Raw genomic sequence first — 22,669 nt, forward strand, 5'->3', positions numbered from 1 at the left:
AGGCCCCTGTGAATAAGAGCTTAACGCCCTTGAAAGCCCCATATCAGAATGAGAACAGAGCTTAAATTCCTCCACCCCTTCTGGAAATCCCCTAGACCAGCCCATAAAAACCCAGCTGGAACCCACCTCGGGGTCCAAGTCCCTGCTCCATTGTGTTGGGTATACTTGGACCCAAGCTTGAGCTTGCTAATAAACCTTCATGTGCTTGCATCGTGTCGGCTCCTTGGTGGTTTCTCAGATTCGCAATCTTGGGCACACCAGCCAGAACATAAACTAAACTCTTCTAGAACTTATATAAGGAGTCCTTTTCCCAATGGTATACTTGATCTGTTTATACTGTTTATTGTAAGTAACTGCAGTTTATGGATAAATGAGCTGATTGGAGGATGGATGCTTGTTACCTAGGCTTTTTGGCAATAGGGTAGTGAGGTCTGAAAATGAGAGACCACCAACTAAGTGGTTTTCCCAGGCTAACTCTGACCACCTAGTCCATGAATACACCCTGACATGGAGAAGGGATTGGGAAGCTGTAGTTAGGGAATTTGAGCATCCCAGATACCCACATGGTGTTTGCCGAGGCTCCTTTCACATATCCTTTGCTAATCACTGGCAAATTGCAGTGCTGGTAAGATTTTTATCTTTTATGAATCTGATTGACAGTTTAGCCCTGTATGTCATCAGGAGTAAAACAGGTCATCCTGGGTCTTTCCTGATTCCTTCCAGCAGATAGAGTTCCATCTCGTTCCTAACCAAGATGACAGTAACCAATTCGGTTCAACAAATACCCAAGTGTCTGGGCACACGTCAAGCGCTGACTTTTGGCAAATCAATGATTGTCCATCCTTCATTCAGTTATGGTCCACTGACTCAGGAGACTCAGGCCCCTGAAAGCTGGAGAATGAAACTGGTCTTGCTGACATGAGTCTGGTATGAGGTGTTCCTAAGATGGATGCCTGTGGCCCATGCACTCACCCAACTACAGTTTTCTTTGAAACTCCATCCCACCACCACCACCATCTTTGCCACTCACATAACAGATTTTGGCATGATTCCTGTTTCTGGCATCTCTTCCTAAATGGAACAAGAGCCTTACCCAGGACTGGAGATATTTTAAAGGCCTCACAGAAGCTATCAGTGCCCAACCTATAGCCTCAGGGCCTACCCTGGAGTTCTCCTCTAGTGAGTTCTACAAACTGCTTCCCAGTCTCTGACTGCAGGCATTCTCTAGCTGTAGGAGCCTCTGGGATCGCCCCTGGGGCAGGCTCAAAGTGTGGCATAATTAACAGCACACTGTCAACCTCAACCAATGGGAGCTGAGAGTCCCCAGCTAACTACTCTGGCTTTCCTCACCCCTCAGTGGGACCAACAATTCTGAAGTATGTTTCCCCAGGCCTCTTGGCACACCTCACCCCAGAGTCTGAGCCCAAATGATCACAGGCTTCCATTTTATTCACTCCCCTCCATTTCCTAGGTCTCTCACCATACCTCTTAGGCTTGACTCGCATATTAACCACTTGGCCTTGTCTGAGGGTCTGCTTTGGAAGAATACAAGCTAAGACAATAGGAATTCTGGACATTTTGTTAACTTGACAATCATTTCTCTCCAGGGTGAAACTTCATGCCAGACCCCTTTGCCAACAGTCAGGTTTGCTAAAGTCAGGACAAAGAGACCAGCTGTAACATCTCATGCCGTCCTCAGTAGATTGGCTAATGGAATATTTAGATCAGACTTGTGTTCCACAGCTTCTTTACACACTATACACTAGAATAACAACTTATATTTGGTGAAGATGTGGAGAAAGGGGAACCCTCTTGCACTGTTGGTGGGAATGCAAGCTGGTGCACCCACTCTGGAAAACAGTGTGGAGCTTACTCAAGAAGTTAAAAGTAGAGCTACCCTATGACCCACTAACTGCACTAATGGGTATTTACCCCAAAGATATGGAGGTAGTGAAATGATGGGACACCTGTACGCCAATGTTCATAGCAGTAATAGCCACAACAGCCAAACTGTGGAAGGAGCTCAGATGTTCATCCACAAGTGAATGGATAAAGAAGATGTGAGATATATACACATAATGAAATATTACTCAGCCATAAGAAAGGATTAATACCTACTATTTACTTCGATGTGAATGGAACTGGAGGGTGCTATGTTGTGTGAAATAAGTCAATTGGAGAAAGACAATCATCATATAGTTTCTTTCACTCATATGTGGAATATAAGAAGTACTGACAGGGACCATAAGGGAAATGAGAGAAACTGAGTGCAGAAAAATTAGAGAGGAAGACAAACCATGAGACACTCCTAATTCTGGAAAACAAACAAAGGATTTCAGAAGGGGAGGTGGGCGGAGGGATGGGATAACTGGGTCACGAGAATTAAGGAGGCATGTGATGCAGTGAGCACCGGGTGTTATGCTATAATGTTGGCAAATTGAATTTAAATAAAATATTTTAAAAAAACAATTAACTGATGTCAAAACCATTTCTAAAATCAGATTATAAGCAGAAAGAGTTATGAGTCCCCAGAAAAAGGCAAGATCTAGTTTTCTTGACATTAAAAAAAGTCTTTGTAGGTCCCCATCTTGCTATCTATGCCTGCCAGGCACACCTTGCCCAGAGCACACTTCTTGCAGAACTTCCTGGGAAATGTTGAAAATGCAAAAGAATAGGCATCAGAGGATAGTGAGTTCAAGGGAACAAAAGAATGTAAGAACAAATAGCCACTATCAGGTCAGGAGACAGCTTAACATATCAGGGACAATCAATGAGTTGTAGAACTTCCAGATCTGGTTGAAACGTAAAGAGTGACCTGACACACCTTCCTGAGTTATATTTGCAGGATTTTTTTTTAAAGATTTTATTTATTTATTCATGATAGTCACACAGAGAGATACAGAGAGGCAGAGACACAGGTAGAGGGAGAAGCAGGCTCCATGCAGGGAGCCTGACGTGGGATTCGATCCCGGATCTCCAGGATCGCGCCCCGGGCCAAAGGCAGGCGCCAAACCGCTGCGCCACCCAGGGATCCCTATTTGCAGGATTTAAACCCCTTTGGGCACTTAATAGTGGACCAACCCAGGCCAGAGAATTTTTTTTAATTTCTTTTTCTTTCTTTTCTTCTTTTCTTTTCTTTTCTTTTCTTCTTTTCTTTTTTCTTTTCTTTTCTTTTCTTTTCTTTTCTTTTCCTTTTCTTTTCTTCTTTTCTTTTCTTTTCTTCTTTTTCTTTCTTTCTTTCTTTCTTTCTTTCTTTCTTTCTTTCTTTCTTTCTTTCTTCTCTCCTTTTCTTTTCTTTTTTTTTTCTCTTTATATTGGACTTCAATTTGCCAACATATAGCATAACACCCAGTGCTCATCCTATCAAGCGCCCCCCTCAGTCAGGCCAGAAAATTGATGATGTAGACCCTTGCCAACCCTCAAGCCTTAGGTCAACCTAAACCTGGGCTCTGTCCTCTTAAGAGGACTCTTGCCCCAATTCCATGCTGTCCCTCCCATTGCACAAACCCCTTCATGAATATCTATACACCCTTTGCCGAAAACTTCCCCCGGTTTGTTGTTTAAGGAGACACTGCTTTGGGAAATATTCCAGGTATTCTCCTTTACTTGTTGCAAATAAAACCCTTCCTTGTCTCCTATGCAGCTTGGTTTTGTCTTTTGGCTTGACACCCACCAAATGGGAAACCCAGTTTTGGGAAACTAGACGAATTCTGACATGCCTGATTCCACTCTGCAAGGCTCCCCCCACTACCCACTACGAACTACAGACCAGTATAAAACAGCAGCATTTTTTAGCCTTGCATTGTTTTTATCTGTCAGGTCTTTAAAAATATTTTATTTATTTATTCATGAGAGACACAGAGAGAAGGGCAGAGAGAGAGAGGCAGGGGGAAAAGCAGGCTCCCTGCAGGGACCCCAATGCAGGACTCCATCCCAAGACCCCGGGATCAGACCTGAGCCGAAGGCAGACGCTCAACTACTGAGCCACCCAGGTGTCCCTGTCAGTTCTTTGTCTCCTTTATTATACTGCAGTAATTTTAAGGATACAGACCATTCTGTATTCACCGCTTGACACGAAGAAGCTTTCCAAAAAAAGTTCATGGACAAACAAATGTGTCAATGGCCAATATCCCACTGAACTTCACCAAATAAAAAGCCCATCAGGCTTTGCAAGCTCAGTGTATTAAAAAACTGAATTCATTATCTCCCACTCCCAACTTCCTGCTCTTTTGTTTTACTTCAATCCTCAGGGAATGGTATTGTCATTTTTATCTTACTGATGTATGTTGAAATGTTTCTAGAATATGGAAATGAATCTCTGATGCCTCGGTCAAACTTCTATGTAAACACTATAGAGCTGGCAGCTATTTTAAGGGTCAATATTTGAGAAATTCTTCAATTATTTTCTGTGGCACTAAACTAGTATACTATTTTTGTGTGTGTGTGATTTTCTTCATTTCTATTTTTAATTGAGCCAGTCAGTAAAAACCTGTCAATTTTCATCATAATTTACTGCTCATCAATCACACTGTAGTTTTATTTCAGTGCAATTCTTCCTTGTACTCACGTTTATCTTTCTGTTTCAGTCTTAGTTTTATATTTTTTATTAATAAGCATATTGAGAGAAAGGAATTTAACTATTTACTCTTTTGGCTGCAACATTAATATTGATGTTACATTTTCACTTTTTAAATGCTGTTATTGTACTACATTTCCTTCCTGATTCAGGAATTCTTTACAGAGTATTACTATGTGGGTGCTGTGCCCTATTCTACAATTTTTAAAAATTTTACTTAACTCTAAATGTGGTAGATTATCTCAGCATCTTTGTGCTGACAGGTGATTATTTTCCACAAAAAAGGTAGACTTAAAAATGAAATACATGTTCTCATTCACTAAGACCAACTTTTCTTCTTTTTGGAATTGCTCAATCATGTCATTTCTAATTTGAGTCTTAATTCTCTTAGTCCTATTCTGATATTAAACACAGAAACTACTGTGGGCTGGGTTCCTGAGGCCCCGGATTAGACTGAAGGAGTAACGTAGATTAGTGGATACAGTATCAAGTGACAGGACAGTGTCCAACAAATATAAAGTCAAAGAGGAACGTGAAATGTGAGCAGAATCTAACTGATGACAATCAGAATTCTGTCCATATAAGAGCCAGGTTTTCTCTTTTGTTTCTTTAGATATTTGTGGTACCATAGTTGTTATACATGAATTCAACATTTGGGTTTGGGTTCCTTAATTTATCCTTTATTGTGATTACTTTGCTTGTGGAATTTATTTTCTTTGATACCAGAATAACAACTCATCTCATATTTTGCATTTATAAAACTGACCTTACATGATCCAATTATTTTTTATCTGTAAATGTGCATTAGTTTTCTGTGTCTTATTTTTATTTGGTATTTTAATATAGCTATTGACCTTTCTTGTTCACATTTGATGTTACGATCTTTATATAATTCTCTATTACTCTGTGTTCATTTTTAATGTTTTAATTGACTTGCTCTTTGTATTAATCTGTTTCTGCAGAGGACTCCAAAATCTTTAGGCTGAGCCAGAAGACAATTTGATCTAGTTTTCTATCATTATATCCATTAATATTTGTCTGAAGCTTTACATTTCATAGAATGTTTTTATGGAGCATTATTTGCATGTTCATTCAATCATTTCCAATATTCCCTAATAGAAATATCAATTGCTATTCCCAATACTTGCCCTGTCTTAATTTTGCATCTGAGTAACCAGGAAATATCACTCAAGTGAGTGGTCCTCTTCCAGTCAATTGAAGACCTGAATAGAACAAAAGTGCTGAACAGTGCTTCTCTCTTGCCTTTCAACTAATAAGAACGAAGGGCAGGCCACCCCAAGACAGGCCACTTTCATATAAACATTATTTTGAGTAACAAGCAATCAAAACCCAGCAGATTCAAGACAAGCTCTTTACCTCTGTCCTCAACTGCCTAGAAAGAATTTAAAGGACCTGCTTCAGGAAGAAAGCTATCACCATAGATAAAACTACATTATACTATGAACTAAGTATAGTAGACAGGGAAGTGCCTAGAAAGGCCTGTTTGATGGAAGCCCTCATGCCCCATTGTTTCCAAATGGCCCAGTAAACATTTCTTCACCAAACATTGACTCTTTTTCATTTTCCCGTGAATTGCATTCCTTCTTTTTGAAGTCCCAGACCCCTACCCCTTCTCCTTAGTTCAGAATGCCATAAATACTTCTTTTGGCCTGTCTCTGGAATTTCCATGTCTGTGTGGATTTCCCATGTGTACTCTAATAAATTTGATTTTCTTCTGTTAACCCATCTCATGTCAATTTCTTTGATTCTTAGTGCAGCTAGAAGGACCTTCAAGGGGACAGGAAATTATTTCTCCCAGATTCAAACTGAAACATCTCTTTGTGGGTTTTCAGTGGGCCAGCATTCAGACTGAATACATTATCAACTCTTCTAGGTCTTCAATTTGCCAAATGCACATCTTGAGACTTGCCAGCCTCCATAACCATGTCTTCAATTTCTTCCTCACAATTCATCAATCTCTCCCTCTCCCTTCCCCCATATATATACTTTTTTCCATCCTCTGGAGAATGCTAATACAACTGCAAACTTCAGATTACCAATTTACTCTCAAGCAAAGCTGCATTAACTGAGTTACTCTGAGAAACACTGTCTGCCATACTGTTTAAACCTCAGAAGTTCAATTGCTTCCATTCTATGGTAGCACTAATAAGAGAGCTTCTTCCTACATCTTACTTTAGTAGTTCCTACTGTTCTGTCCTCAGTATAAAATAAGACCCATGCTCCATGGAAATTCCATCCTATTTCCAAAGGCCGTTATGAAATCTTCATCAGGTATTTTCTTCTTGATTCTCAGCAATTTCACTTTCTTCATCTTCTCCTCATAGGCCTTCACTTTTTTAAAATATGAACCCCATCTGTGTTCTCCCATTCTTCACGTTTTATAAGTAAGGAATTACATATTACTCAAGTAAGGACACCTGACCTGAAGACTATCTCCCAATATTGTGGTCAGTTTGTTACTTGTTAAAACCCAGATGCCAACTCTGGATTTCCTTGTATTTTGAGGGATGCTCCCTGTTGTGACTGGGTCTATTTCATTTCTTCACTGGTCATCCTCTCCTCCAACCATTTTGCTTTAAATTCTGACATTTGTGCCTACATGTGCCAGCTCAACCATTATTACAATCATTCATCTAACATATAATTATTTAATACATAAATAACATAGCATTTAACAGATAACTTTTATTACATAAAATATATGAATATGCAAATGGTGTCAAATTGGTAAAAACTAGTTTGGGACAGAATTGGCCAATGTACACAGTTATCTATAGTCTTGTCAATGGTTTCTGCTTATCTTCATCCTCCTTCTCAGCTTATTTTTCATTGCCCTTTTAAGAAATGTCCCCTACTCCATCATGAATCACCAATGAGAAGATCAACTTATTTCCTAACCTATAATTAAAAGATCCCACTTAGCAATTCCTCTAGGGAATGGTAGTGCATTAATAGGCCCCTATCTGAAATACATTCTTCAGGAATATGGGTACCAGTTCATAGTCACTTAGCATACATAGCATTCCCTCCATATCTGAGTTTTCCTGTAGTTAATTGTTATCACTGTTTTGCCTCTCATTTGCCAAGACCATCTTCCTGTCACATAAAGTAAATTAGATCTAAGAGTGCTAACTTTTCCTGAAGCCACACTAGTTACTGACCAATACACTCTGTATCTCAGGGTATGTACAATTTGATCTCGTGATGAGGCATTCCCTGATTTGGGCAATAAGAAAGCTAATTTGATTCATGCTTTCCTTTTTAGTACTAGGGCTCTATACTGGAATATTTTTCATCTGTATTTGCACATTTTATGAGTTCTCAAAATTCTAAGCCCTGAGCCCACTTATTATAGGAAGAAAAGAAAGTACCCCTCTTTAATTTGACTCTTGGATTCCTGTATTGCTAAGGAGACATGCTTTAAAGAACCTGGGCAAGGATTGCTGGTGCTGATATGAACAGCTAGTTATGCACTGTAATTCTTAAGGTATTTCTCTAAAACAGGCAGCTATTTCAACCAATGTTTCCCTAAGGGAAGAATTCGTAATAAAAATGATGTGTACATCACGCATGTTATCTTAAAGCTGCAGTCCCTTTCAGTGACAAAGACCTTTTGGATTTTGTTTATTCCTTTTTAATTCTGGAAAACTAATACATGTACTTGGTAAAAAAAAAACAGTCTAAAGAATTTATTATGAAAAACATCAATCCCTCCTACCCTTTGCCACACACATACATCAGTTCCACCCTGTAGTAGCAAAATATTTGTAATAGAATTTTATTTTTTTCTGGCAATTATCTTCCCAAATCTTTATAGAACTTATTTCACTCAACCCTCATTCCAATTTTGGATAGTATTAATTTTAGTCATTTTGGCAGGGTATACATACCATTCTAAGTTTAAAATGGTTTTCCCTTTTATTCCTCTCCCCATTGTTTCTTATCTTCCAGATTGCTAAAGAGAAATCAGATGCAAATCTGATTCTTTTTATTTTTTTTTTTTACAGGTAAACTCCCTTCCCTCCTAACCAAAGTTTTTTTGATCTTCTTTTATCAGCTGTGTCCTTAAGTTTTCTAACAGGTCTATCTTTGTCTTTTTCTATTCCTTTACTCTGGATTCATTGGATTCCTTCAATATAATAAGCATTTTTTTCAGCTTTAGGCAATTTACCTCTAATATGTCTTGGATTATTTCCTCCCCTTTATTTTCCATTATCTTTCTAGAACTCTTATGAGCCAGATGTTGGTCCTCCCAGATGGATCCTTTGTGTTGCTTATCTATCTCGCTCATATTTCCTATGTTTTCTCTCTCTATTCTGAGAATTCTCCTTGACTTTGTGTTCTGAAACTTCTATTTAAAATTACATGCTAGCAATCACATATTTAATCCTCAAGAGCCCTTTCTTGTTCTTTAATTTTCTTTTCCATATTTTTCTGCTCTTGTGTCACAGTCAGCATCTTTTCATCATTTTGAAGATACCAACTAGAAATTTCTGTTACTCTGGTTTCCTAACTATCTCTGTTTCTTCTAGGGTTAACTAGTATCTTCTATCTGTTTCTGTTTTGCCACATACCTGGTAGTCTTTGGTTATACTTTCATATTTAAAACCATTTGCTGGTCTACAGGGAGATCTTATGCTGCTAGACTTCTCCATGGATCAACAATGCCTTTACTTTATCTGGGCTTATTAACTGGAAAACTTCATTTGAGAATATTCCCAAATTCGATAATGATGATAGCAATATCCATCACAATAGTCCTATTTCTTCCCAATTTGCTCATTTCCTTTAAAGTTGTTCTTTTTTTTCCCTTAAAGATTTTATTTATTTATTCATGAGAAACATAGAGAGAGAAGCAGAGACATAAGCAGAGGGAGAAGTAGGCTCCCTGCAGGAAGCCTGATGGGGGACTCGATCCCAGGACCCTGGGATCACACCCTGAGCCAAGGGCAGACACTCAAACACTGAGCCACCCAGGTGCCCCTCCTTCAAAGTCTTTCAAGTCTTTGTGGTTTATTTTCATTTTTGTCTGAGAGTAAAATGCTGGGTGACCTGCCCTCTGCCTGCTAAGCATTGTGAGGATGAGATGTTGGATTTTGGGCAGCCAATTGGCATAATCATTCTGTAGGTCATGTTTCATGTAATCATCTTCTACACACTCTTCCCCCCTTTTTATTTTTTTCTCCCCCATTTTTAACATTTTATTTATTTATTTATTTATTTATTTATTTATTTATTTATTTATTTAAGATTTTATTGATTTATTCATGAGAGACACACACAGAGAGAGGCAGAGACATAGGCAGAGGGAGAAGCAGGCTTCATGCGGGGAGCCTGATGTGGGACTTGATCCTGGGACTCCAGGATCACACCCTGGGCTGAAGGCGGTGCTAAACCGCTGAGCCACCGGGGCTGCTCTCCTCCCCCTTTTTAAATTATCCTTCCAACTTCCACTTTCCTTTGTTGCTATTAGCTTTAAGCCTGGAGCTCTCCAAGGATCATCTGAGAAGAATGACACTTCTCATTTCCTAGGTTGCTGAATTCCATTTTGTTTTATCTATAAATAGTCATAAATTCTTCCTTGGATAGCATATATTTCTTTATTCTAGTAATCTGAGGTTCTCTTCTGTATCTGGGACTTATTCCTTTACCATCACTTTATTGTCCTCTTATGAAGAGGCAAAGAAAAACACAAGGGCCTAGTCTGCCTTCATGAAGCAGAAGTAGAAAGGAATATTCTGCTGTTCTTCCAGTAATAATAAAATAGCATTTATCTACACCAGTGATTGTTAAACTACGATCCCTGAAGCACAATTATAAGCATCATCTGTTAGAAACATGTTAGAAATGCAAATTCTCGGACACTAGGCCTACTAAATCAGAAACTATGAAGATGGGGTACAGCATCCTGTGTTTTAACAAGACCTCCAGATGACCTGTTACTTATTCAAACTGTTTGAGATCTCTTAAGTATACGCATGCACATCCATCTCCCTGTGGGTAAGGACACCTATTTGCAGCTCCATTGGCCAGGACATACCAGGTGTGATGCCCAACAGTTGCAACCCTCCTCCATGTTCAGCTAAGGGCCACTGATTCCCATTTGTAGGACCCTCCCTCGGGTCCTAGGTACAAAAAGTATAGCAGACAGGTTCAGCTGTGACACTGAAATCAAGTCCAAAGTTCTTGGAGATTCACCTTGTCTCAGTCGCCATATCATTATTCTATGTCTGATAACTGGACATCTGCCTTCATTGCTGTTTTCATAATCAAACCAATATTCCCAGACCTCCAGGAGGCTGTGTTACTAGCTCCCATACCACTGAATTTGGTTATTCCTGGCATGAAATTCATCACATTGATTAGAAACCAGTACCCTGCTTGATTTTAGCACTCTTTCAGATTCTCTACCACAGAGTGGAATCATTTGCCCCCACGACAGGAAGCCAAGACTTCGTTACAACTTCAAGCTATGCCAGGAATGTGACCTTTTAATGATCAATATGAAATTTTCTGATCAGTGCTAGTGAGGTAATCTTCATGATAAAAACCGTGCAATTCCTTTCCCTCAAAAAAAGATGTCTAGGCCTGAAACATTCCTCTCTTTTCTTTCATTAATAACTTCTCAGCTGCACCTTTCTACCTATAAAAACCTTTGATTTTGTACAATTCTTCAGAGCATCTCTTTACTTGCTAGACAGGATACTGCCCCCATTCATCAATCACTTAATAAAGCTAATTAGATCTTCAAATTTACTCAGTTGAATTTTGCTTTTTTTTCCCCCAACACAGCAATATGGTATTGTATCTTCTAATGGCACTTGTTCTTGGGTCTGACAACTCAGGCCTGATGGTGATCCAATATGTAACCACAAAGGAGAAATCAACCAGTAACCCTGGTCACATTTACTCTGCACCCTAATCAAAAAAACTGACTGGTCACCCACAAAATCAATTGGCAACTGACACAGGCAATTATGTGTAGCATGCCATTTTTAGAGAGTCAGTTGTGAGTATACTCAGACAGGATCTGAGGAGGGAAAGTGCATTTGCCAGGTGACCTATAGAGCAGCCTGCTGGGGATGAGTAAATAAGATAATACTCACCATTTGGTCCTAGACTTCTCTCATGGGAGATCCTCTGACTTGCTTTGATGGAGGCCATCCCTTCTCCATCTGTAGTGATCTCAGCAGTGATCCATAGCATAAAGCCAACAGCAATGAGCAAATATTACGCTCTAGCCTAGCAATGGCAAAGAGCTTGGGAGAAGAGGAAAGGAAACCTACAGGACAACTTGCAAGCTTCCTGCAACTGACTAAACCATGACCAGGAAGTTTGTTTCAGTTCCCTCCTGCCTCAGATCCTAAAACTGCAGAGGTGTCATCATCTTCATGTTTTGTTCTTGCTCATATTTATAGAACAAACAAATAAAAAAATTTCTGATTCTAGGGCATGCAATCTAAAGAATAAAGAGGTCTTTTGTGTCTTAACAAAAATAATTCAGTGGAGCCATTAGGAGATTAAAAATAATAACCAAGGCTCTCATTTCTAGATCAATTAATAGTATAATGAACATTATGGAATAAAATATTTCTTGATTCAGATTTTGTGTTATTCTTTCAGCGAAGTAATGGATAGAAAATTGAAAGAATGTTATTACAAATAAAATTTCCAAATAAAATTATATGTATTTTTTAAGAACTCACACAATCAAGCTATTCTACGACATCCAATTATATCAGTAATACAGTAAGGTGCCAGAAAAAACATAATATGATTGGGAGGAATAGTATACCCTACAGTTTGATGAATTTTTGGCAATGTGACATGGCCTAGAGAATTCCAGTATGTGGATTTATAAATATCCACTTATTGCTTAAACAAAAATAAAAGTAATTTATTTAGTGTTTATTCTTAGGAGGCATTGTGCTTGGTATGGGGGAGTTATAAAAATTATTATTGGGACGCCTGCGTGGCTCAGTGGTTGAGCATCTGCCTTCGGCTCAGGGCATGATCCCGGAGTCCCAGGATCGAGTCCCACATTGGGCTCCCTGCATGAAGCCTGCTTCTCCCTGTGCCTGTGTCTCTGCCTCTCTCTCTCTGTGTCTCTCATGAATAAATAAATAAAATCTTTTAAAAAATGATTATTATTTTTATCTTGAATGAGATTACTCAACTATTGCGGATGAAACATATGTAAGAACACACTGAAAAGCAATCATAAAAAGCACTTGGTGGCTGGCTGTGTTTGACATAAGTCCTTCTGCCCCTATGCATAACTTTCTCAACACTCACTAATTCAAGAGTCTTGTGAATGTGCTCAATGCGGTATTACCTGCTTTTCAGTGCCTCTCACCTGACCATTACATCTGGTATTTAAATGGTTTGTATTTTAAAATCTTTTCTGCAAAAAAATTAGGAAAAAAACCCTTCAAATTAGTATATATCTTTCTCTTTTTTATATTCCTAGTATTTTGTATATAGAAAATAAAAGTGAAGGGATTTAAGAGGTACAAACTGCCAGTTATAATTAAGTCATGAAGATGAATACAGCAACATAGGAATATAGTCAATAATGTTGTATTAACTTTGTTAAGGTGACAGATGGGGACTACACTTACCATTGAGTATAGAACTGTACAATCACTATGTTGTGTACCTGAAACTCATGTGGTAGGTCAATTCTATTTCAATAAAACAAAGTGAAGGAAAAAAAGTAATATTATAATTATTGACACTATTTTTTGTTGCAATTTTTCTTAGGAGAAAGCATAGCTAATCATTGGCATTATGACAATGTAACAGATCTTCCATCCCCCAAGTTATAGAGCATTTTAAAGGACTTATAAAACATGAGTAGACAGGGTCATTACATACACAAATCTAGGGTACAGCAGTCACATAGTCTACAATGTGAATGGGAAGCCTTTGGAATCATGCATTTCTGCCCTCCTGAAAACTGCTCAACTTCACAGAAGTAGTTTGGACTCAAATGTGAGTATGTCATCTAACTGAATGCTTGATCACTATATTATTTGCATGCATATGTCTGAAAAAGCATCATCAAATGGCATGGTTTTCATTCTGTTGAATATTACCATTATAACCTGCTGCTGTTCAAATGGTAGTCCCCTATTTGAAATCTATCGGTACTTTTCTTTCCCACCCTCTAGCTACTATATCATGTAAAGTAGGTTGAAAAGAGCCATGTGACTCAAATGGTATGCCTTGTTTAATTAACTCTAGTATGATTAGAGACATTGGATCTATTACTATTCCATTAAAACAGACAGGCATATTTATAGCCATCTTCTACTTCAAGCTTGCAAGGAAGATAACAACCCAATATGCAGTATGATGAAGAGGAAGATGCCCATCATACATTTCATATTCCAGAAAAACATATGAGTATGCTCCATCAACTTCTAAGAAATTGATATAAAGTATACTATAAACATACTGAAATTGAGTTTCAGGAAGATTATTTTTTTATTAGTTCTTTTTTTCCATGACTAGTAGTAGTAGTCTCTAATCTCTCCATCCCTGCCCCCTTGTGAAAGTCAACTTCTGAATGACAATGAGAGGAACATTAGCACAGATGCAAAACAGCATTCAATCCATGTATTATTTCTGGATTCTGAAGCATCATTTAATTCTAATCATAAGTAAGAGTCAAGAAGCTGGAAGATAGTTCCAAGTAGTCTTGGCAAGATTTCTTTCTGTCCTCTGGTAGGCTATCAATCCAAGAGTTTCCTACTTTTCTTAACAAGAAACATATTCCACTAACCCAGCGAAAGCCTTTGAAACATGGTCATCTTCATAGAACATGCCAAGGCAAAGTGACATAGGTCATCAGTCCACTCAAATTTCAGACATTTTGCACAAGAATAATTTTTAGTTACAACTTATCATTGTTTGGTCCTGTCCCTATAAACTTCCCAAAATATATAAACAGTTGAAAGATCAGAGTTCTTAAGGGAATACCAACCCTCCAAGTCTACCTCAAAAATCCATGTTCAGTGGTAGTTGATCACAGTCTTATATTGGATCATAAAAGAATATGAAGTAGTCTCAAAGACAACAATGTGGACTCTTGGGAAGCAGAGGGAGCTTAGCTACTAATAGGTCCAACTAAGGCTCCAATAAAGCAATCAGGACAGGCCACCTAGAAATCCTGTCAAATATGAAATAAATTGGTGTCATGGAAAGAGGGGTGGTCTTAACGATGGAGTAATTCATTTCAAATCCCAAGTCTGCTACATGTCACCTTGATGCCCATGAGTAGACCACCAGAGCTCTGGGACTCAGTTTCCTCAGATGTAAAATTTTTAGCTAATTTTTGTCCATCCAGCTTGCTTCACAACAGCAGAGTTGTTCGAAGAAAAATTAGATGATAAATGTGAACATATTTTGTGACCAATAATTCTAACAGTAGGGAATTCATTTTCTGAAAGACATTGGTCACAGGACAAGGAAAAAAATCACTGTAGTAGTAATAACATGTGACCATACTGGTAGGGGAAAAGTTTTTTTTTAAGATTTTATTTATTTATTCGAGAGAGAGAGAGAGAGAGAGAAAGGCAAAGATGCAGAGACACAGGCAGAGGGAGAAGCAGGCTCCATGCAGGGAGCCTGACGTGGGACTTGATCCTGGGTCTCCAGGATCATGCCCTAAGCCAAAGGCAGACACTCAACTGCTGAGCCACCCAGGCGTCCCGGAAAAGGTTTTTTGAAAGAAGAAACAAGGCTACTGATCATCTCCACACTAAGATATATGGTAAGTACATATATATCTTTGGTCACAATGGAGTCAAAACAAAGACTTTACAGAAACCATTTTATCTTATCATTTGTAAGCTTTTTTTAATCCATTAAAGTTTATAAGAGGTTGTGGTTTACTCAACATAAATCCATCTGTAGCAAAGACTGTCATTGTCTACTGCCTGGTTACTGTTTTTCTTCCTCATAACCTTGTATTATAGATGGTAGCAATAGAAGGAGGAAGAAAGAAAGATATGGAGAGACGGAGGAAGGGAAAAATGAGGGAATGAAGAAGCCTACAATTCTCAGCCTCTAAAACAGAGTGGTAGTCAATGAGGTGGCAACAGAAGTCTCTAGGTGGGGCTTCTAGAATTTCTTTTGAAAGGAATGATTCAAGTGGTATCATGTACCTTTCCTTCTTTAAGCTGTATGGAACGTGGCTGTGAAGACCAAACTTGTGGCAGTCATCTTTTGCAGATGGAATCCAAGCACTAAAGTGGCAAGGCACATGATAGGAAATATCATGTGACCACCAGTATGCCTGCCCTGGACTGCAATCTCCAAGCTTCTATTTGCTCTCTTATTATAGCGATAATATACTGTCCAAGCTTTTATTATATAATAAAAGCTTAAAGTTCATTAATCAGGTTCTACTTTATAAAACTAAACTTGGGTCTAATGAGATATCACAGCTTCACATCCAAGACTATTTCATATCAAACTCCCTGTCCTATTATCTTAATCAACATCCCTAAGTGCAGTTTTGTTTTTCTATTTTTTTTTTAATATTCTGGGCAAAGCCAGAGCACATTCTATTGGCTTCTACAGGAATTCATGTTGCCAAGACAGCTGGAGAAGACTGTGAAAGCTCCTTGGAGCTTGCAGTCAAGCTTTGTGTGTACTCAGGGGAAACAGCTGAGAACTCAGAGTCCTGATTTACATAATAAGGAAAAACTCGCATTTCAAAGCCACACTTAGTTCAAGCACCCAGTCTTCATACAGTGATAACAATATCTAGTAGCAGCTAGTCCAATTCCTTCTCTAAATATTTATGCCAGATTTCAATGGGAAGCTACTCATCATACTGGACTAGAATGAGTTTAAATGCACCAGGGAACTAAGCGATGGTCCCATCATTTTCACAATAACATAAGAGCATCATTGTTATTGTGATGAGCTGGCATCTGTGCAAATAGAGTACAATTTATTCCTCCCCCCCCCATATCCAAAGGGATATCATTCCATACATAGGGTTTCTAATTTATATCACTTGAAAATTGGACAAATCAAGTCACTTGCATAATACCTCACCATTCTGCCTTTGGTTGAGATCATCTAAATGAATGCCCCTTCCTTTCTCTTCAAGTTTACAAGATCTTTAAAGACAGAAAAAGCACCCAATCGTCTTTTTATCCCCCACAGCATCTACCGCTCTGCCTTGTACACACATTCAGTCAAAGTTGGTTCATTTGAATTAACTGATTCAGCATATTTACGAGGTGACTTTTATTTGAGAAACTGACATGGTTTCAGGGTATAGAGAACCTCAATTCTGCTACTCCCTACCATGAGAGTGGGGGTTTATCAGTCTCTCCAAGCCCTGCTTTCTCATTAAGAAAAACTCAACATTTTTTTTGTCCAATCCATCTCTTGGTGTCACTGCTGGGTAAAATGAGGTAAATCTCTAACATACCTTTTGTAAGATACTATTTTTCTGTGATTCTGTGAAATCATACCATCCAACAAAGTTCTACTTGGCAGCACTGTCACTGTGTCACTTCTGCCCAGGCTAAACTGTGGTCACTTGACCAGTAGTGCCCTTCTAACAGAAGAAAGAAATTTAGGCTTCCTTCTTACATCATTATCTCTTACTTAGGCATCATGTAAGCTCAGAGACAAAGTAAAGACTCCCCATACATCTTCTGTAGAGGCCCCTAGCATCAGTAATCCGAGATTATCAGCAGGAAGGGGGAGAAATGGGACAGAGAACCTAGATGGGTTCCCTTACCCCCTGTAGGACTGTTTTTGTAAATGACTGTAAAAGTAGTCTATAAACTGCATATCTAGAGCAGCTGGGTATTTCTTCTTGGGTTGCATTTAATTGGTAGGCCTTTGACATTTGGAGGGTTTTGGAACCCTGGCATACTCATATGCAAACATTAATGCCAATTCCTAAACCAAAAAGAACTTGTGTTTGGATTAAAAACCATTTGGAATTATCAACAACGTAGAAAACAGGAACTGTACTTACATATATTGTAAATTAAAGGCCTTAGTTCAGAATTTTGGCTTCAGTAATCAACAATAATATGATGGAGAAAACTAGAGCAATGATTCCTTTAATACCACAACTGGTCTTTCTGAATCATTTAAAATATGCCAACCAGGCTCAAGATCAAAGTAAAGCACATCCACCATACAACAAAGATATGGTCCACCACACTATGGATACCCACAAAAGAACAACATAATCTGCTCTCAAGTAAATACATTTCTGTGGGGCCTCTGGTACCTTCATTAAAATAAAATTAGTAAAAGCCGAAAATATTTAAGACTGCTCTTCCACCCTCATTTCTCCCTGGGGAAAAACCAAAAATTCAAAATATATGTCATTTTAATAATTGTTTTTACTTAACATCTATAGAGCATGAGTTAATACAAAGAATAAGATTACCAAATCAAGACTCCTATGAGTCAGAGATATTATCCAGTAACAGGCTTTATAATAATTTCAAGGATACAAGCACCCAGAGGCATAGGTTAAGTGGGAAGAGGTTTGGGATATAGAACACAGGCTTCCCTACTGCTTCCTTCCCACATTAGAGATGCACTCTCTGACCTGTGTTCAAAGATGAATTCTCCAAGTTGGGTATGCAGTCACCTCAAACAGCAGGGTATATTTTAGGTTATGAAACATCTCCATTTACAGCCAGACTGTTACATTGCTCACATGACATTTTCCAGAGAGCCATGCCCCATAAATCCATGGATCCTAGATGTGTTTACCACAAGGAATCCTAAACCAGAGACACCCTGCCAAAAGCAGTCCAGAGACACGACTCCTCCTTGCAAACACCATTAGTCTATTCACCAGATCATTTATTAGCAAGTTTATAAGGAGATTAAGCTAGGTCATTTGCCTCCTTGCTTTCCTGTGAATGTTCCCTCGGTAACAAGAGAAATGAAATGCAGACTAGTTGCTGAACCCCTTCCTTCCCAGAACATTCATCATGTTCTGGGTATGATTCCTTAATTCTTGCCATGTGTTACTTTATGTAATTCTCTCAACTCTATAAAGTAAGTACTATCGTTCCATTTTCCAAATGAAGAAATTCAGGCATGGAAAGATTATGCAACTTGCTCCAAGTCCCACAGCTACAATGTGGCAGAACCAAGATCTAAGACCTAACACATGGGCTTCAGATTCTATTTTCTAAGGCATGATATGATTCCCTTCTGTAATTATAAATCTTTTTGGGCTCTTTCCTTTGAGACTTACACTATACACTTAGAATTAAGAAGGACAAAGACTCTTCAAGTGAGGTTTTTTTTTTAATATCTTTAACTTTAGTGGATTAAAGATGGATGAAGGTTGTTTTTTACATTTCTCTCATTGAGAGATGGGATCTACTTCTCCAACTTTTGAATCTGAGCAGGACTCTTCCTATTTCACAATTAACAAAAGAGGTGGACATACACCGTACTACTTCTTGGCCTAGCCTTTACGAGGCCTGGCAGCTTCCACTTCTGTCTTGTGGTGCTCTGAGCCACCATGAAAGAAATTGAACTACAGTGATGGAGAGACCATTTGGAAAGACACTGAGTATGGAAAGGAAAAGTGATCCAGCTGAGCCCATGTTTCCAGATATACCTGACAAGGTGCTAGGCATATGAGAAGTTGTCTCAAACCTTCCAGACCAGACTAGCTGTCAGCTGAATACCACTGAGTGAACTCAATCAACATGTTGAGAAGAGAGAGCCCTGCCTCAATTCCTGACCCACAAAATCATGAAAAAGAGAGACAAGGCCTCCCATTCCCTGCAATGTACGTGGGTCGAGCAAAGGGAATCCTAGAAGAGTATAAATACTATGCTATAAGGAAAAATGAGAAAATAAAGCAAACAGAGAATCTGCCTTTTTTAAACTCTTCATTTAATTCTTATTTTTTTAAATAACAAGTGAAAGTGAAAAACTCTATTTAATAAATGGTATGTTCTTGACTTAAAAGTTAAGGGCATTCAAAGGTCCAAGGGTCCAGAGAGGTTACTTCATAGCTTGCAAAATAAGTTTGCAAGAGTCCAAAGCAAAAGCAATGAGCGTGGGTGAGAATTTTGAGAGGGTCACATGTTTTTGTTTTCAAAGGAAAACTGTGTGGGTGGTTTAAATTACACCAAAGCACATTTAAATTGGTGCAGCTATGTTAATATTAACCACATCTACACTGTGCTAAGTCTCTCAAAATGAAAATGTGTCCATATCTCACTAGACAGGAGTTGTGGGTATTGCCTCAGGGCTAACAAACCTAATTGCCTCTCTCATGCCTAACCCCCCATGAACTTCTTCAATTACGGACAGAGAATCTGACATCAGTCCTGACCTTGCGTGTCCCAATAGCAAAAATCTCACTCCTATTCTACCTCTAATATTTTTTTCTTCCTCTGCCTAATTCTATCCTCTTCCTCTTTCCCATACACGATAGTACATGTGTACATGTACATACACTCCTCCCTCCACATACATGAAGACACAGGCATGCAGAGCAATAACTATAGCAGTAAAAGAGGCAGGACCATTCTTTCAGGCCTGCTTCTACTGTTAAAGCCATCAGGCACTCTACCAAAATCTTAAATCACTAAGCATTTAGATCTGCTATAAGTGGCCAAGTCTCTTAAATAAAGCCTTTAGCTCTAAGATGTCACATATACTTAAGACAACTATGGCCCACTAAAATATGAAAATCAAGCACAGTGACCATTAAATTGAACATGAACACAACAAGCCATGAATATTTTATACAGGTTTCTTACTAGAGAAATTATCTAGTTATTTATCCGTCTGACATTTACTGTGTATTTTCATGTTACCCTTTATGGGCAATGTCATTCCATCTGATACACTGCTCACAATAGCCCTATCAGCTAGGCATAATTTTATCCATTTGCCAGATGAGGAAACACAAGCTCCAAGAGAATAAATGACTTACAGAAATTTATACAGGTATTCTCAAGTAGTAACCAGTAGTATGGTGCTATCTTATATTTACTGTCTTTTTGTGGGCCCAATTTCAGCCCAATTCTAGTTAGGGATAGATTTCTCATAACTGCCAAGGATTCCTGTTATTCACACAATAGGGAAACTGGTTTTTCACAAATTTAGATAACTTTATAATGATAAAGAAGCCCCACTACAGACAAGAACTAGGCCCTCTGACAATATTAATATGGTCTGATACAGTCTGATAACACCATAGTTAACTATCAAGTTAAATATGGGAAAGTTTCAGTAGAAAAAGCAATCATTTGGGACGCCTCCCGGAGTTCCAGGATTGAGTCCCATGTCGGGCTCCCTGCAGGGAGCCTGCTTCTCCCTCTGCCTGTGTCTCTGCCTCTCTCTGTGTATCTCTCATGAATAAATATTTTATTTTTAATTTTTTTTATTATTTTTTTTAATAAAATATTTTAAAAAGCAATCATTTATCATCAGTATTATGATACACGTCACAATATAACCCTCATGATGTGATGCTATCTTACAGGGGACTAAGGAGTGTTTCAGTAGGTGAAGCTGTTCATGTCTCATCTATCATCCTTGGGCCTGCTACAGAAATCACCTAGAGCTTTGAGGATAGTTCCTACGCATGGCAGCTTCTTACAGCAAGCACTTGTGGCACTCAAATGCAAGGAATTTTTCTGGCTACAGGAGTCTGCTCAACACTCTGTAAGGTAGATTTGAAGAGCTAAAGAGTTAATATCCTCAAGAGCAACCCTAAATCCATGAGGGACAGCAGTGGGTGGATAAATACCCCACCTTCCAACCCTTAAGTGAGACAATTCCAGTGTGTGTTCCATGGTCTTTATAAGGTTCTGATTGGGGACTGAGTCCCAGCAGTAACCTGCTCAGTCATATACCCTTTAGTGGCTTTTCTCCCTTCCTACATCACTTCCTCATAGCTTGCAGCGCCTTCCTGGGACCATCTCCCAAATAAACTACTTGCACCCTGTAGCACAGTGTACTTTCCAAAGATAGCTACATCAGTCTATCTCCTGCCACACACTTTTCTCAAAATGTGACATTGATATCTTCCATCAAGAAGCAGAGTATATGTCCCTTCCTTTCCAGTCTGGAAAGGCCTACGATTATGGCAGAGGAGACACAATACAACTGCTGAAGCTAGATCACAATAGGCAGTATAGCTTCTACCTGGTTTTTTGAAAGGCTCACTCTTGGAAGGCAGCCACTGTGCTGTGAGGAAGCCAAGAAGCAACATTCAAAGGCCATATGTAGGTACCCCAGTCAATAGCCCCAGTTAAGTTCCCAGCCAGCAGCTAGCATCAATTCCAGATATATGACCAAGTATTCAAATGATTGCAGCCCCGAGCTAGAAGCCAAGTAGAGCAAGAAGATGTTCCCATTGAGCCATGCCTAAATCACAGGCTTGTGAGCAAAATAAATGTTGTCACTGTTTTAAGACACTTAATTGTGTACTGGTTTGTCAGTCAGCAACAGAGAACTAGAATATACTCAGATTCCTGTGTCAGGGTCGGCTTTGGGAGCAACCCAAACTAAGAAAGCATCCAAGTCATTCAACTCATCAATGGCAGGAAGTAAATGTGAACTCAAACTGCCCATGTCATGTCTACTGGACTCTACTGCCTACTGATTCAGTCAGGTTACTATTTGGTCTCTTAAATATAGAGGCCCCAGTGTGTCTCAAAGAGGAGGTCAGAAAGCATCACATTCCCCTCAATTCTTGCCATGTAATAGATAAGAAATAGGAACACAATACAGTCCTGAATGACTGTGCCTCAATTACTTCCACTGTTCTTAACTTCATATTCCAAGTCCTACCCACTATTTGGGATACTTTTGCAAGTTTCAAACCAGGAGAAAACTTAAAGGACATTACTGCTAAGGAGGAGAAAATATAAATAGCTAATTATAGGCTTTAATGTTTTGCTTTTCATCAGAGTATTCTCAGCTGAGCTGTAAAAACTAGGCACATTTTCAACAAATTACAGATAAAAAAAATTTAAAAAGCAAATAGTGATTCATCTAGATTTCTGTCCAATGTAGAGTTTGGAATTAATATTG

This window comes from Canis lupus, chromosome X, assembly GCF_011100685.1.
Source record: "Canis lupus familiaris isolate Mischka breed German Shepherd chromosome X, alternate assembly UU_Cfam_GSD_1.0, whole genome shotgun sequence".
Lineage (NCBI taxonomy): Eukaryota > Metazoa > Chordata > Mammalia > Carnivora > Canidae > Canis > Canis lupus.